Source organism: Oncorhynchus nerka, linkage group LG15 (assembly GCF_034236695.1).
Source record: "Oncorhynchus nerka isolate Pitt River linkage group LG15, Oner_Uvic_2.0, whole genome shotgun sequence".
NCBI lineage: Eukaryota > Metazoa > Chordata > Actinopteri > Salmoniformes > Salmonidae > Oncorhynchus > Oncorhynchus nerka.
This window is the reverse complement of record NC_088410.1, coordinates 15,648,305-15,663,907: the sequence shown is the minus strand read 5'-3', so window position 1 is coordinate 15,663,907 and position 15,603 is coordinate 15,648,305. Positions and strand designations below refer to the sequence as shown.

Genomic DNA, 15,603 nt, shown 5'->3' with positions numbered 1-15,603 from the left:
AAATAATATTTTTTGTAAAAACGGAACATTTGCTATCTAACTGAGTCTCGTCATTGAAAACATCTGAAGTTCTTCAAAGGTAAATGATTTTATTTGAATCCTTTTCTGGTTTTTGTGAAAATGTTGCATGCTGAAAGACAGGCATAATCCTATGCTAGGCTATCAATACTGTTACACAAATGCTTGTTTAGCTATGGTTCAAAAGCATATTTTGAAAATCTGAGATGACAGTGTTGTTAACAAAAGGCTAAGCTTGAGAGCAAATAGATTAATTTAATTTCATTTGCGATTTTCATGAATAGTTAACGTTGTGTTATGCTAATGAGCTTGCGGATAGATTTACACAATCCTGGATACAGGTTTTTTCCGTAGCTAAACGTGACGCAGAAAACGGAGCGATTTGTCCTAAACAAATAACATTTTCTCGAAAAACTGAACATTTGCTATCTGAGAGTCTCCTCATTGAAAACATCCGAAGTTCTTCAAAGGTAAATGATTTTATTTGAATGCTTTTCTGTTTTTTGTGAAAATGTTGCCTGCTGAATGCTAATGCGAAATGCTATGCTAGCTATCAATACTGTTACACAAATGCTTGTTTTGCAATGGTTGAGAAGCATATTTTGAAAATCTGAGATGACAGTGTTGTTAACAAAAGGCTAAGCTTGAGAGCAAATAGATTAATTTCATTTCATTTGCGATTTTCATGAATAGTTAACGTTGCGTTATGGTAATGAGCTTGAGGCTGTAGTCACGATACCGGATCCGGGATGGCTCGACGCAAGAAGTTAGCAAGAATCTAAGCTTTCTGCCCATATCAGATATGTCTATGTCCTGGGATTGTTTTTGTTTCTTACAACCTCATGCTAATTACATTAGCCTACGTTAGCTCAACCGTCCCGAGGATGAGACACCGCTACGTCACCTTTGTGATTCTCCCTAAGGGCTATGAGTACATGTGATTCTCCCTAAGGGCTATGAGTACATGATATTCTCCCTAAGGGCTATGAGTACATGTGATCCTCCCTAAGGGCTATGAGTACATGATATTCTCCCTAAGAGCTATGAGTACATGGGATTCTCCCTAAGGGCTATGAGTACATGTGAATCTCCCTAAGGGCTATGAGTACATGATATTCTCCCGGAAAGCTATGAGTACATGAGATTCTCCCTAAGGGCTATGAGTACATGAGATTCTCCCTAAGGGCTATGAGTACATGATATTAAAATGAAACATCAGAGCAGAATACATACCACAACACTACATTATTTTAACAGTTTTAGAAACTTTAGAGTGTTTTCTATCCAAATCTAATCATATGCATATCCTAGCTTCTGGGCCTGAGTAACAGGCAGTTTACTTTGGGCACGCTTTTCATCCGGATGTCAACATACTGCCCCAACCCCAGAGCGGATATATCCATAATAATTATACCAGCTGATTCATGAATTCGACTCATTGATAAACGCTGCCTGCCTGTCTGTCTTGTCTCGACTCCCAACACGTTCAATATTATGGGATAGCTGGAGATCGAATTTGAATATTGAAACAATGTTGCAAATGTCGGAGAGTCAGACAGCAGGGTTATACAAATCTCTGCTGTTGAAAACTAAATGTTAGTCTACTATGCATGTGACATAATGTGTAGATAATGTCTAGGTTAGTAAAATGGCGCCGGAGCAAAAGGCAGACTTTTTACATGCCCCCATCCGACCTAATTCTTATCCATATATTTTTAAACTGCACTGTTGGTTCGGGGCTCCTAAGTAAGAATGTCACTGTAAGGTCTACTACACCTGTTGTATTCGGCGCATGTGACTATTAACATTTGATTTGATTTTATGCTTTTTATAGTGGAGATCAAGTTTACTAATTGCTTGGCTGGGCTGATGTGACAGTCAGATGGAACAGAGTAAAAGGAATTTGAATGTCACGGATTTTGCCGGTGGTAACACGTGGAATTAGTTTGAATAAATCAGCATTCAGGATTAGACCCACCCATTAATACATAATGTTAGCTCAACAGACTGGTACCAAAGCAACATTGTCACACCCTTTACTAGAAATGCACCTCCTTATGAGAAGGACTGTCTAGAATAGATGAAGTCATTAAATCAATACTCTGCACAGCATAAAACCACTGGAGCTGTTAAACTACAGTACAGACTGCAGCTATTTCAAGTGCAGACGCAAAGAAGAAGATGAACAGAAGTGATCCTCCAAGTGAGTACTACTGTTGTGCTTTTATACCTGTCTATTATGTCAGTTTCTAGATGATTTAACTGTTATACAGGTTTACTGCTCAGACCATATATTACAGCCCATCGGGCATTATTGCCTAGCTCTTTACAATCGTACCCATATACAGGTTGAATATGGAAGATTTGGGGGCTGATAAGCACCTACATTGGAATGCAGTGGCTGTACAGTAACATGCTATACATGACATCAGAGCTCAGGGTCTCCGCTTTACAGCTCTGTAGGGTATTAACTGACAGTCGTTCTGAAGTGGAGCACCGTGCAGGACAAGACGTTTACCTCCTGCTAATTGGGCAACTTTTGTACATTTTGGGGTCAGAGTGAGGGAAATGCTGTAAATTAAGAGGACTCTATGTATTTTGAAAGAGGAGACATTGAGGATTATAATAAATACCAATTTGATGTCTTACAAGCAAGCCAAACATCCGTAAGTCCAAATGTACACTTCACATTTCCATATCATTAAACTAAACATATATTAATGCTGTTTGCAGTGGACCACATTTCTGACTGAACTCATGACTCCATTCAATGAGCACCAACATTACGATCTGCTGAATTTCCTTGTGGAACCCTAACACTAACATCGTATTTTATCATTTAGCTTGTCATACTGGCAATGGAACAAGCTTTTAAATAAAGCCCACCTGACGCAGATTGTGATTTATCATGGGGTGTTTTTGAATTGCGTAAACAGTTGTTGTGTAAAGGCGGGGATACGGGGCTGTGTTCCAAACAAAACAAATACAAGTATGCTTGTTCTAGTTCCTCAACAGACCAGATAGGAGAGAAGAAAAAAATACACCTTGTACTTCTTTGAGTCATAAAAGTGCAATGAAGTCACTTAGGAACCATGCACATTTTGGAGAGGTGTATTGCCACTTCGAAACACCAGTTAGACCTCTCACTCAAACTCTTGTAATTGTTTTATGTTGCGTTGCATCTAACCCAATTTCCAATAATATTCTTATGTTACTGAATAAATCCAGAGTATTTTCAGACTTATAAAAGTACAGTAAATGTAAATAGCACATCAAATCAACAGAGTAATCTCACTGGGAACATGTCAACGTCTACACCACGTTGGTTCATAGTAATTTCATTGAAATGATGTGGAAACAAGATTGATTCAACCAGTGTGCCCCCAGTAGGATGTTAGGATTCAGTCTTGTGTCAGGTGAACTGTTAAATCCTCACCTTTAGTCTAAGAAATAATTTTTCCATAACATTTCAATTTAGCCCTTTCCATATAGGCCAATTCCCACGAGAATAAAGGGTTAAGGTCAATGACATCGTGAACTCTACAGTACCTTCCACTAGGACATTTTAGACAAAAACCTGGTTGCCTCTACCAGAACCTAAAACGAGTGTTTTAGTTATTATACCAAATATTAAGAACACATTAAGACAGTTGTGGGAAGCATTGTTGTCAACATGGGCCAGCATCCCTGTGGAACACTTGACACCTTGTAGAGACAATCACCTGACGAATTGAGGCTGTTCTGAGGACATAAGGACAACTATAGAAGATGTCAATCTGAGCCTGCAAGTTGACACAGTATGAATATATGTGTTTAATGTTGTCTTCTACAGCTCTTCCACATGGGGAGGAAGATGAGGCATCAGGTGTTGGTGAGTATGCCGGAATTATTTTATGCTCGGAAAGATGTTTTTAGGAATTCACAGGGAAAGCCAACAAAGTCACAGAAATCCAAATCCAATTTAATTATACTGTCATAATTAATCATTATTAACATATAACAAACAGATTATTGTTGGATAAGGTAGTCAAAGCAGACCTCAACTTGGTACAAATTCATGGAAACAGATCACGCTACAACAGGAATTATGCAAATATATAATTTATTCACTCGGTTCTTACAATGTTGTTATCATTACAGTTTCAATAAAAGGAAGAAAGCATAAATGGGAAGCAACATGAAGGATGTAGCTTCTGTAGATCACAAAGTAAGGAGCTTAATGAATACAATGTCTTAATGTGCTTAAGTCACAGCTAGGTTAGAAGCACCCCTTCAAATGACTGGATTTGGATATTTCAGCCACACCTGTTGCTGACAGGTGAATAGAATCGAGCACACAGCTATGCAATCAGTTCCTTGGGCTCCTGAGTGGCGCAGCGGTCTAAGGTGCTGCATCTCAGTGCAAGAGGCGTCACTGTAGTCCCTGGATCGAATCCAGGCTGCATCACATCCAGCTGTGATTGGGAGTCCCATAGGGTGGCACACAATTGGGCCAGAATTGTCCAAGTTTGACCGGGATAGTCCGTCATTGTAAATAATAATTTGTTCTTAACTGACTTGCTTAGTTAAAAATTGGCAGTAGAATGGCCTGTACTGAGGAGCTCAGTGACTTTCAACGTCATAGGATGCCACCTTTCCTACCAGTCAGTTCATCACATTTCTGCCCTGCTAGAGCAGCCCAGTCAACGGTAATTGTGAAGTGCTGAAGCGCGTAGTGTGTAAAAATGGCCTGTCCTTGGATGCAACACTCACTACAGAGTTCCAAACTTCCTCTGGAAGCAATGTCGGCACAAGGGCTGTTTGTCGTTTTGGCAAGTCGGTTAGGAAGTCTACTTTGTGCATGACACAATCATTTTTTCCAACAACTGTTTACAGACAGAGTATTTCACTTATGAATCACTGTATCACAATTCCAGTGGGTCAAAGGTTTACATACACTAAATTGACTGTGCCTTTAAAGAGCTTGGAAAATACAAAAAAATGATGTAATGGCTTTAGAAGATTCTGATAGGCTAATTGACATAATTTGAGTCAATTGGAGGTGTACCTGTGGATGTATTGCAAGGCCTACCTTCAAACTCAGTGCCTCTTTGCTTGACATCATGGGAAAATCAAATGAAATCAGCCAAGACCTCAGAAAAAATTTGTAGACCTCCACAAGTCTGATTCATCCTTGGGAGCAATTTCCAAATGCCTGAAGGTCCCACGTTCATCTGTACAAACAATAGTACGCTAGTTTAAACACTGTGGGACCGCACAGCCGTCATACCGCTCAGGAAGGAGATGCGTTCTGTCTCCTAGGATGAGCGTACTTTGGTGTGAAAAGTGCAAATCAATCCCAGAACAACAGCAAAGGACCTTGTGAAGATGCTGGAGGAAGCCGGTACAAAAGTATCTATATCCACAGTAAAACGAGTCCTATATCGACATAACATGACAGGCCGCTCAGCAAGGAAGAGGCCACTGTTCCAAAACCTCAATAAAAAAGCCAGACTACAGTTTGCAACTGCACATGGGGACAAAGATTGTACTTTTTGGAGAAATGTCCTCTGTTCTGATGAAACAAAAGTAGAACTGTTTGGCCATAATTACCACCGTTATGTTTGGAGGAAAAGGAGGAGGCTTGCAAGCCGAAGAACACCATCCCAACCGTGAAGCACGGGGGTGGCAGCATCATGTTGCCGGGGTGCTTTACTGCAGGAGGGACAGGTGCACTTCACAAAATAGATGTTGTCAGGAGGGAAAACTACGTGGATACTTTGAAGAAACATTTCAAGACATCAGTCAGGGAGTTAAAGCTTGGTCGCAAATGGGTCTTCCAAATGGACAATGACCGCAAGCATACTTGGGGTGGCAGGCAGCCTAGTGGTTAGGGTGTTGAACTAGTAACCAAAAGTTTGCAAGATCGAATCCCTGAGCTGACAAGGTAAAAAATATGTCATTCTGCCCCTGAACAAGGGAGTTAACCTGCTCTTCCTAGGCCATCATTAAAAATAAGAATTTGCTCTTAAACTGACTTGCCTTGTTAAATAAAGGTAAAGTAAAAAACACTTCCAAAGTGTGTCAAATGACTTAAGGACAACAAGGTATTGGAGTGGCCATCACAAAGCCCTCACCTCAATCCCATAGAACATTTGTGGGCAGAACTGAAAAAGCGTGTGTGAGCAAGGAGGCCTACAAACCTGACTCAGTTACACCAGCTCTGTCAGGAGGAATGGGCCAAAATTCACCCAACTTATTGTGGGAAGCTTGTGGAAGGCTATCCGAAATGTTTGACCAAAGATAAACAATTTAAAGGCAATGCTACCGAATACTAATTGAGTGTATGTAAACTTCTGACCCACTGGGAATGTGATGAAAGAAATAAAAGATGAATAAAATCATTCTCTCTACTACTATTCTAACTGTGCACATTCTTAAAATAAAGTGGTGATCCTAACTGACCTAAGACAGGGAAGTTTTTACTAGGATTATTAATTATTATTATAGAATTATCTCCCCCTCCTGTTTGCACTGACCATTGAACCGTTTGCAGAAAGAATTAGACAGGACTCAAATGTAACAGGTATCAGTATGGATAAACATGAATATAAACTAAACTTATTTGCAGATGATCTCCTGATATACCAGACCAATATTGAAAAGTCAATGCCCACTTTACTAAAAATATTTTCAGAATTCTCTAAGATTTCAGGATGTAAAATGTATGTGGGAAAAAATGAAATGAATACCTCAGTATCTAGAGCAATCCTTTAACAAAACATATGAAATACAAAAAAACATCTACTCATTCCAGGGTTTTTCTTATTTATTATTTTCTACATTGTAGAATAATAGTGAAGAAATCAAAACTATGAAATAACACATGGAATCATGTAGTAACCAAACAAGTGTTAAAACAAATATATTTTATATTTGTAATCCTTCAAATAGTTACCCTTTGCCCTGATGACAGCTTTGCACACACTTGGCTGCTTTTCCTTCACTCTGCGGTCCGACTCATCCCAAACCCTCTCAATTGGGTTGAGGTCGGGGGATTGTGGAGGCCAGGTCATCTGATGCAGCACTCCATCACTCTCCTTCTTGGTAAAATAGCCCTTACACAACTTGGACGTGTGTTGGGTCATTGTCCTGTTGAAAAACAAATGATAGTCCCACTAAGCCCAAACCAGATGGCATGGCATATCTCTGCAGAATGCTGTGGTAGCCATGCTGGTTAAGTGTGTAATTTGGAAAGTGTTGGAAAGTGTTACTAGTTTGTTATTTTTTGATGTGTGAACCCTTTCTTCACCTCTGCTCAGGGACTCAGGCATCTGAACAGAGATACCAAACTAACTTTAAAACAAACTTTGAAAATAACTTGAAACAGTGGTGGCTCTACCATTAGGGTGTTAGGGGCGGAGCCCCACTAGATTTAATCAATGAAATGTTATATATAATTAATTTTAAAAATAGTTTCCCCAAAATATTTGTACATTTATTTCCCCAAAAACGTTTCCTAAAAATATGGGAGAAATTAAGTTTAAACTTCTCCTACACTATTGTCATCAATTATTAATAAATTACGATAAGATATTATCAATGAACATTGGTGAAAAAGAAAGTTATCAACTACAGTAAGATATTTTATTTTTATTTCACCTTTATCTAAACAGGTATGCAAGTTGAGAACAAGTTCTCATTTACAATTGCGACCTGGCCAAGATAAAGCAAAGCAGTTCGACACATACAACGACACAGAGTTACACATGGAGTAAAACAAACATACAGTCAAAAATACAGTTTAAACAAGTCTATATACGATGTGAGCAAATGAGGTGAGATAAGGGAGGTAAAGGCAAAAAAAAGGCCATGGTGGCAAAGTAAATACAATATAGCAAGTAAATCACTGGAATGGAAGATTTGAAGTGGAAGAATGTGCAAAGTAGAAATAAAAATAATGGGGTGCAAAGGAGCAAAATAAATAAATAAATAAAATAAATACAGTAGGGAAGAGGTAGTTGTTTGGGCAAAATTATAGGTGGGCTATGTACACATGCAGTAATCTGTGAGCTGCTCTGACAGTTGGTGCTTAAAGCTAGTGAGGGAGATAAGTGTTTCCAGTTTCAGAGATTTTTGTAGTTCGTTCCAGTCATTGGCAGCAGAGAACTGGAAGGAGAGGCGGCCAAAGAAAGAATTGGTTTTGGGGGTGACCGGACAGATATACCTGCTGGAGCGCGTGCTACAGGTGGGTGATGCTATGGTCACCAGCGAGCTGAGATAAGGGGGGACTTTACCTAGCAGGGTCTTGTAGATGACATGGAGCCAGTGGGTTTGGCGACGAGTATGAAGCGAGAGCCAGCCAACGAGAGCATACAGGTCGCAATGGTGGGTAGTATATGGGGCTTTGGTGACAAAACGGATTGTACTGTGATGGACTGCATCCAATTTGTTGAGTAGGGTATTGGAGGCTATTTTGTAAATGACATCGCCGAAGTCGAGGACTGGTAGGATGGTCAGTTTTACAAGGGTATGTTTGGAAGCATGAGTGAAGGATGCTTTGTTGCGAAATAGGAAGCCAATTCTAGATTTAACTTTGGATTGGAGATGTTTGATGTGGGTCTGGAAGGAGAGTTTACAGTCTAACCAGACACCTAAGTATTTGTAGTTGTCCACGTATTCTAAGTCAGAGCCGTCCAGAGTAGTGATGTTGGACAGGCGGGCAGGCGCAGGCAGCGATCGGTTGAAGAGCATGCATTTAGTTTTACTTGTATTGAAGAGCAATTGGAGGCCACAGAAGGAGAGTTTTATGGCATTGACGCTTTCCTGGAGGGTTGTTAACACAGTGTCCAAAGAAGGGCCAGAAGTATACAGAATGATGTCGTCTGTGTAGAGGTGGATCAGAGACTCACCAGCAGCAAGAGCGACATCATTGATGTATACAGAGAAGAGAGTCGGTTCAAGAATTGAACCCTGTGGCACCCCCATAGAGACTGCCAGAGGTCCGGACAGCAGACCCTCTGATTTGACACACTGTCAGAGAAGTAGTTGGTGAACCAGGCGAGGCAATCATTTGAGAAACCAAGGCTGTCAAGTCTGCCGATGAGGGTGTGGTGATTGACAGAGTCGAAAGCCTTGGCTAGATCAATGAATACGGCTGCACAGTAACGTTTCTTATCGATGGCGGTTAAGATATCGTTTAGGACTTTGAGCGTGGCTGAGGTGCACCCATGACCAGCTCTGAAACCAGATTGCATAGCAGTATGGTGAGATTCTAAATGGTCGGTGATCTGTTTGTTGACTTGGCTTTCGAAGACCTTAGAAAGGCAGGGTAGGATAGATATAGGTCTGTAGCAGTTTGGGTCAAGAGTGTCCCCCCCTTTGAAGAGGGGGATGACCGCAGCTGCTTTCCAATCTTTGGGAATCTCAGACGACACGAGAGGTTGAACAGGCTAGTAATTGGGGTGGCAACAATTTCGGCAGATCATTTTAACCTCTTGCCTCTAGTTGGGATGCCTGTCGTCTTGGAAAAAATTTCAGGAGAGAGCTCTTCCGGAATGATCTGGGCGGAGACCGGAGGTAAGTCGTGCCCCTCTTTCGGTTCAACCAAGAATCAAAGAGGATTCAATTCACAAGACTCTAGACAACATGGGGATGCTGTGGGAGTTGAATGCTCGGTCTTATCTAATTCGGCTCACTGTTAACATTGCTGGAAGTGGCGCAAGGATATTTATTTCCATTTTCTGTGATCAGGTTTTCCTGCGCTTTCCGATGTAACGCACGTTATGTAATAGCCACAGTCGTGATTTAACCAGTTTTAAAAATGTCCGAGGGTTTCCTATCCACACATTCTAACCATATGAACGTACTATATTCCTGGCATGAGTAGCAGGGCGCTGAAATGTTGCGCGATTTTTAACAAAATGTTCAAAAAAGTAGAGGGTCGACTGAAGAGGTTAAAAAGAAAGGGTCCAGATTGTCTAGCCCGGCTGATTTGTAGGGGTCCAGATTTTGCAGCTCTTTCAGAAGATCAGCTGACTGGATTTGGGAGAAGGAGAAATGAGGAAGGCTTGGGCGAGTTGCTGTGGGGGGTGCAGTGCTGTTGACCGGGGTAGGAGTAGCCAGGTGGAAAGCATGGCCAGCTGTAGAAAAATGCTTATTGAAATTCTCAATTATAGTGGATTTATCAGTGGTGACAGTGTTTGCTATCTTCAGTGCAGTGGGCAGCTGGGAGGAGGTGTTCTTATTCTCCATGGACTTTACAGAGTCCCAGAACTTTTTTGAGTTAGTGTTGCAGGAAGCAAATTTCTGCTTGAAAAAGCTAGCCTTGGCTTTTCTAACTGCTTGTGTATAATGGTTTCTAGCTTCCCTGAACAGCTGCATATCACGGGGGCTGTTCGATGCTAATGCAGAACGCCATAGGATGTGTTGTTGTGTTGGTTATTGGCAGTCAGGTCTGGGGAGAACCAAGGGCTATATCTGTTCCTGGTTCTAAATTTCTTGAATGGGGCACGCTTATTTAAGATGGTTAGGAAGGCATTTAAAAAAAATAACCAGGCATCCTCTACTGACGGGATGAGATCAAAATCCTTCCAGGATACCCCGGCTAGGTCGATTAGAAAGGCCTGCTCGCTGAAGTGTTTCAGGGAGCGTTTGACAGTGATGAGTGGAGGTCATTTGACCACTGACCCATTACGGATGCAGGCAATGAGGCAGTGATCGCTGAGATCTTGGTTGAAGACAGTAGAGGTGTATTTAGAGGGCAAGTTGGTTAGGATGATATCTATGAGGGTGCCCGTATTTGGGGAGGTACCTGGTAGGTTCCTTGATCATTTGTGTGAGATTGAGGGCATCAAGTTTAGATTATAGGATGGCTGGGGTGTTAAGCATGTTCCAGTTTAGGTCGCCTAGCAGCACGAGCTCTGAAGATAGATGGGGGGCAATCAGTTCACATATGGTGTCCAGAGCACAGCTGGGGGCAGAGGGTGGTCTATAGCAGGCGGCAACGGTGAGAGACTTGTTTTTAGAGAGGTGGTGTTTTAAAAGTAGAAGTTCAAATTGTTTGGGTACAGACTTGGATAGTAGGACAGAACTCTGCAGGCTCTTTTTATCTATATTAGAAATGAACATTTGGGAAATATAATGTTTTCAACTAGTGCCTCACTGAGTGTGTCCACATCGCAGTGCTTCACTGAGTGCGCCCACATCGCAGTGCTTCACTGAGTGCGCCCACATCGCAGTGCCTCACTGAGTGCGCCCACATCGCAGTGCCTCACTGAGTGCGCCCACATCGCAGTGCCTCACTGAGTGCGCCCACATCGCAGTGCCTCACTGAGTGCGCCCACATCGCAGTGCCTCACTGAGTGCGCCCACATCGCAGTGCCTCACTGAATGCGCCCACATCGCAGTGCCTCACTGAGTGCGCCCACATCGCAGTGCCTCACTGAGTGCGCCCACATCGCAGTGCCTCACTGAGTGCGCCCACATCGCAGTGCCTCACTGAGTGCGCCCACATCGCAGTGCCTCACTGAATGCGCCCACATCGCAGTGCCTCACTGAAACAGACAGTAGCACTTTGATCGACCCGCCACTTCTCATACTTCACCATGATTGAGACTGAGCTGGAGCTTGTGCCCCCTGTCTTTCAACACTGAGAAATCACCACCAGACACACAATTGGAGCTCATCGCCATCCAATGTGACAGTGCTTCAAAAGAGAAGTACAAAACAGCAACAATAGACCAGTTCTATGGCTCACTGAATGACGTTTCCATACATGAATAAGCCCAGAGGATATGTGTGAAAACTTTCTCAGTCATGAACTATAACAAATCCCCTAACAGGTCAAATGTAACAAATCACCACTTGTCAGCTGTTCTGAGGATCTCTACTTCAGAAATGATACCAGACTTTGATGCCCTTTCCAAGAGAGGTGACCAGAAACATGGCTCACATTAAGACTGAAATCACCAAGAGTCAGGCTTATGTTTTCTTTGCCTGTTTTCAACATTATTTCATTTGCGACATACTCACCAACACCTGATGCCTCATCTTCCTCCCCATGTGGAAGAGCTGTTGAAGACAACATTAAACACATATATTCATACTGTGTCAACTTGCAGGCTCAGATTGACATCTTCTATAGTTGTCCTTATGTCCTCAGAACAGCCTCAATTCGTCAGGTGATTGTCTCTACAAGGTGTCAAGTGTTCCACAGGGATGCTGGCCCATGTTGACAACAATGCTTCCCACAACTGTCTTAATGTGTTCTTAATATTTGGTATAATAACTAAAACACTCGTTTTAGGTTCTGGTAGAGGCAACCAGGTTTTTGTCTAAAATGTCCTAGTGGAAGGTACTGTAGAGTTCACGATGTCATTGACCTTAACCCTTTATTCTCGTGGGAATTGGCCTATATGGAAAGGGCTAAATTGAAACGTTATGTCAAAATTATTTCTTAGACTAAAGGTGAGGATTTAATTCATTAAAAATCCTACAATGTGATTTTCTGGATTTTTTTGTATAGTTGCATAGTTGAAGTGTACCTATGATGAAAATTACAGGCCTATCTCATCTTTTTAAGTGGGAGAACTTGCACAATTGGTGGCTGACTAAATACTTTTTTGCCCCACTGTAGATAAGAGTATTGTTAGATGATAGTATTGTTAGATGATAGCATTGTTATATGATAGTATTGTTAGCTGATAGTATTGTTAGCTGATAGTATTGCTAGATGATAGTATTGTAAGATCTGACATGTGTCAGCAACACCTGTGCAGAGGAATGTGTCCAAATTGTGACACTGCATCTATCAGACAATAAGCCAATAATATCTGGCTTCCTGAATTCAAGTTTTTTTGATATCGAGTAAGAAGCAGGTAGCTAGCTAGCTAGCTCTATAGTGTTTCAAAGGTGACGGCTTAATTTGACCAAAATCAACTTAGCTATTTCTGAATGTTTATCAACATTTATTAATTTCAGCATGCTTGGTGTTACACTGAGCAATCAAATGAGACAGAACGTACTCACCAGCTGTCATTTCTCTCTCTCTAACTTCCTGCTGACCCAACTCCCTTTAAATAAAATGTAATAATCTGAGTGGGTTTATAACAAACCGTCTTCTTCTTCGACACTGAACTTTCCTAGCAGTGGCTGCTAGGTTTTAATGTAAACCTATGCGTCCAAGTTCAGGGCCTGGCAAGTGAGAGCGTAATATCTTAATGTAGTTGAAAACATTATATTTCCCAAATGTTCATTAATAATGAATGAACTGACGATGGTTCAGCCCCCTTTGCCCATATAAAGTGAACAAGTTTTACAAGCACTTTGACAACATTTTCCAGCTTTAACACACTGTTACACAGGGCTTCCTGATGAATAATCACTTCCTCTGTGTTAGGGCTTTCTTCTTTTACGTTGTCTTGTAATCTTTCTAGTAGGCCAATGTTTTACCGATTAAATTTGGTTATCCGTCTGTTGAAAATTGCACACTCCCTTAAAACTTTTGTTGTGTGACAAAACTGCACTTTTTAGACTAGCCTTTTATTGCCCCCTGCACAAGGTGCACTTGTGTAATGATCATGGTGGTTAAACAGCTTCTTGATATGCTACACCTGTCAAGTGGATTATCTTGGAAAAGGAGAAATGTTCACTAACAGGGATGTAAACACATTTGTGCACAAAATGTGAGAGAAATACGTTTTTGTGCATTTTGAACATTTCTGGGATCTTTTATTTCACGTCATGAAGCAGTAACTGACTATTCCTTGGGGATGTTTTGTTGTCATGTATGTACAATTATGAAGTTTTCAACTGACCATTTGGCTTGTTTTATTTGTCTCAGTCTCCACTCAACCATCAACCACATAGTAAACATAGCCATACAGGTATTACATGGAATGACTCAATAGCCCAACCATCAACCACATAGTAAAACTAGCCATGCAGGTATTACATGGAATCACCAATCACCTAGAACACAGCGTATACATATTTTCTGTAGTGCAATCATCCTCTTGATAATTATTTTCACTAACTGTTATAATTTTAAAGACAATTTTAAAACCTGTGTGTTTCAACAGATTCAGGGCTGCACTCTGACCTAAGGATAGTTCTGGTGGGGAAGACTGGAGCAGGGAAGAGTGCAACAGGAAACACCATCCTGGGGAAGGAAGATGCGTTTAAAGCAGAGGCGTCTCCAGTGTCTGTCACTGCAGAGACTAAGAAGAAGAGAGGAAAGGTGGATGAGAGGAAGATTGACATCATCGACACCCCAGGGCTCTTTGACACATCAGTGGATGCAGTGAAGATGAAGGGAGAAATAGACAGGTGTATTGAGATGTCAGTCCCAGGACCTCACGCCTTTCTGCTGGTGATCAGACTGGGGAGGTTCACAGAAGAGGAGAGGAAGACTGTGAAGTGGATCCAGGAGAACTTTGGAGCAGAAGCCTCAAAATACACCATGGTGCTGTTCACTGGAGAAGATCAGCTGGGGAGGAAAACAGCTGAGGACTTTGTGAAGGAGAGTGAAGAGCTCCAGGCTCTCATCGCTCAATGTGGCGGCAGATACCACTTTTTCAATAACGCTAAGAGAGTTGACACCACTCAGGTCCCAAAGCTGCTGAGGAAGATAGATGAGATGGTGGAGGAGAATGAAGAAAAATACTACACCCATGAGATGTTCGAGAAGGCCCAGGAAGTACTGGACTGGGAAAAGAATCCGGTTGTAAAATTTGTAAAACGGTTCCCTCTACCTGCAAGAATACTAACATCACCATTGTGGTTCACTTTGCTCACTCTTCACTCTATTCGCCCTAAAGTCCCTTCAGACCCTTTAAACCCTGTTCGCTCTTTTCGTCCTTTTCACCATTTTGTTCTGAAAAAGCAAAGTATTAGTATGAAGAACAAGCTCAACGATTTGGTGTGGGGAACAGAAAAGATCAGGGATCAGATCAGAGAGAGAGCAGACTTATCAAATCAAGAAAATATAGTGAACTCCGGAGCAAATACAGGTTCTGAAGGTCTTGTTTCAACCCAAGCCATCCCAGTATCAGCCCCTGCCGCCACAGCTGCCCCTATCCCAGCCACCTCTATCCCAGCCGCCACCATGGCAACCACCTTTACAATCACCATTTCACCTCTTGCAAATGCATCTCTTTATCTGACAGTGGGAGCTGTTCTAGTGTGCATATTTGCAGTATATGTAGGTCTATATTTGATGGGATAGAAGTAACAACAGATAAGGGAGGTAAGAGAGAAATCAACTATAGATTTTTTAGTGTTGCAGTTGATAGAGTATGGTAGTGAGTAATGTTATAGTGTACTGTATGTGGTCTGTAGTAATGTTGTAGTGTACTGTATGTGGCCTGTAATAGTAATGTTATAGTGTACTGTATGTTGCCTGTAATAGTAATGTTATCGTGTACTGTAGTAATGTTATAGTGTACTCTATGTGGTCTGTAGTAGTAATGTTAAATCAAATGTACATTTTTACATTTACATTTAAGTGGTCTGTAGTAGTAACCTTATGACAAACAGTTAAATCAAATGTATTTATATAGCCCTTCGTACATCAGCTGATATCTCAAAGTGCTGTACAGAAACCCA

At 41.5% G+C, this 15,603-nt stretch overlaps 2 pseudogenes; one reads left to right on the top strand and one right to left on the bottom strand.

Moving 5' to 3' along the window:
• LOC135560058 (GTPase IMAP family member 7-like) overlaps window positions 1-11,263 on the bottom strand; it is a 43,104-nt pseudogene extending 31,841 nt beyond the window's left edge.
• Window positions 11,264-14,059: 2,796 nt separating this feature from the next.
• Window positions 14,060-15,603, top strand: part of LOC135559786 (uncharacterized) — a 70,324-nt pseudogene continuing 68,780 nt past the window's right edge.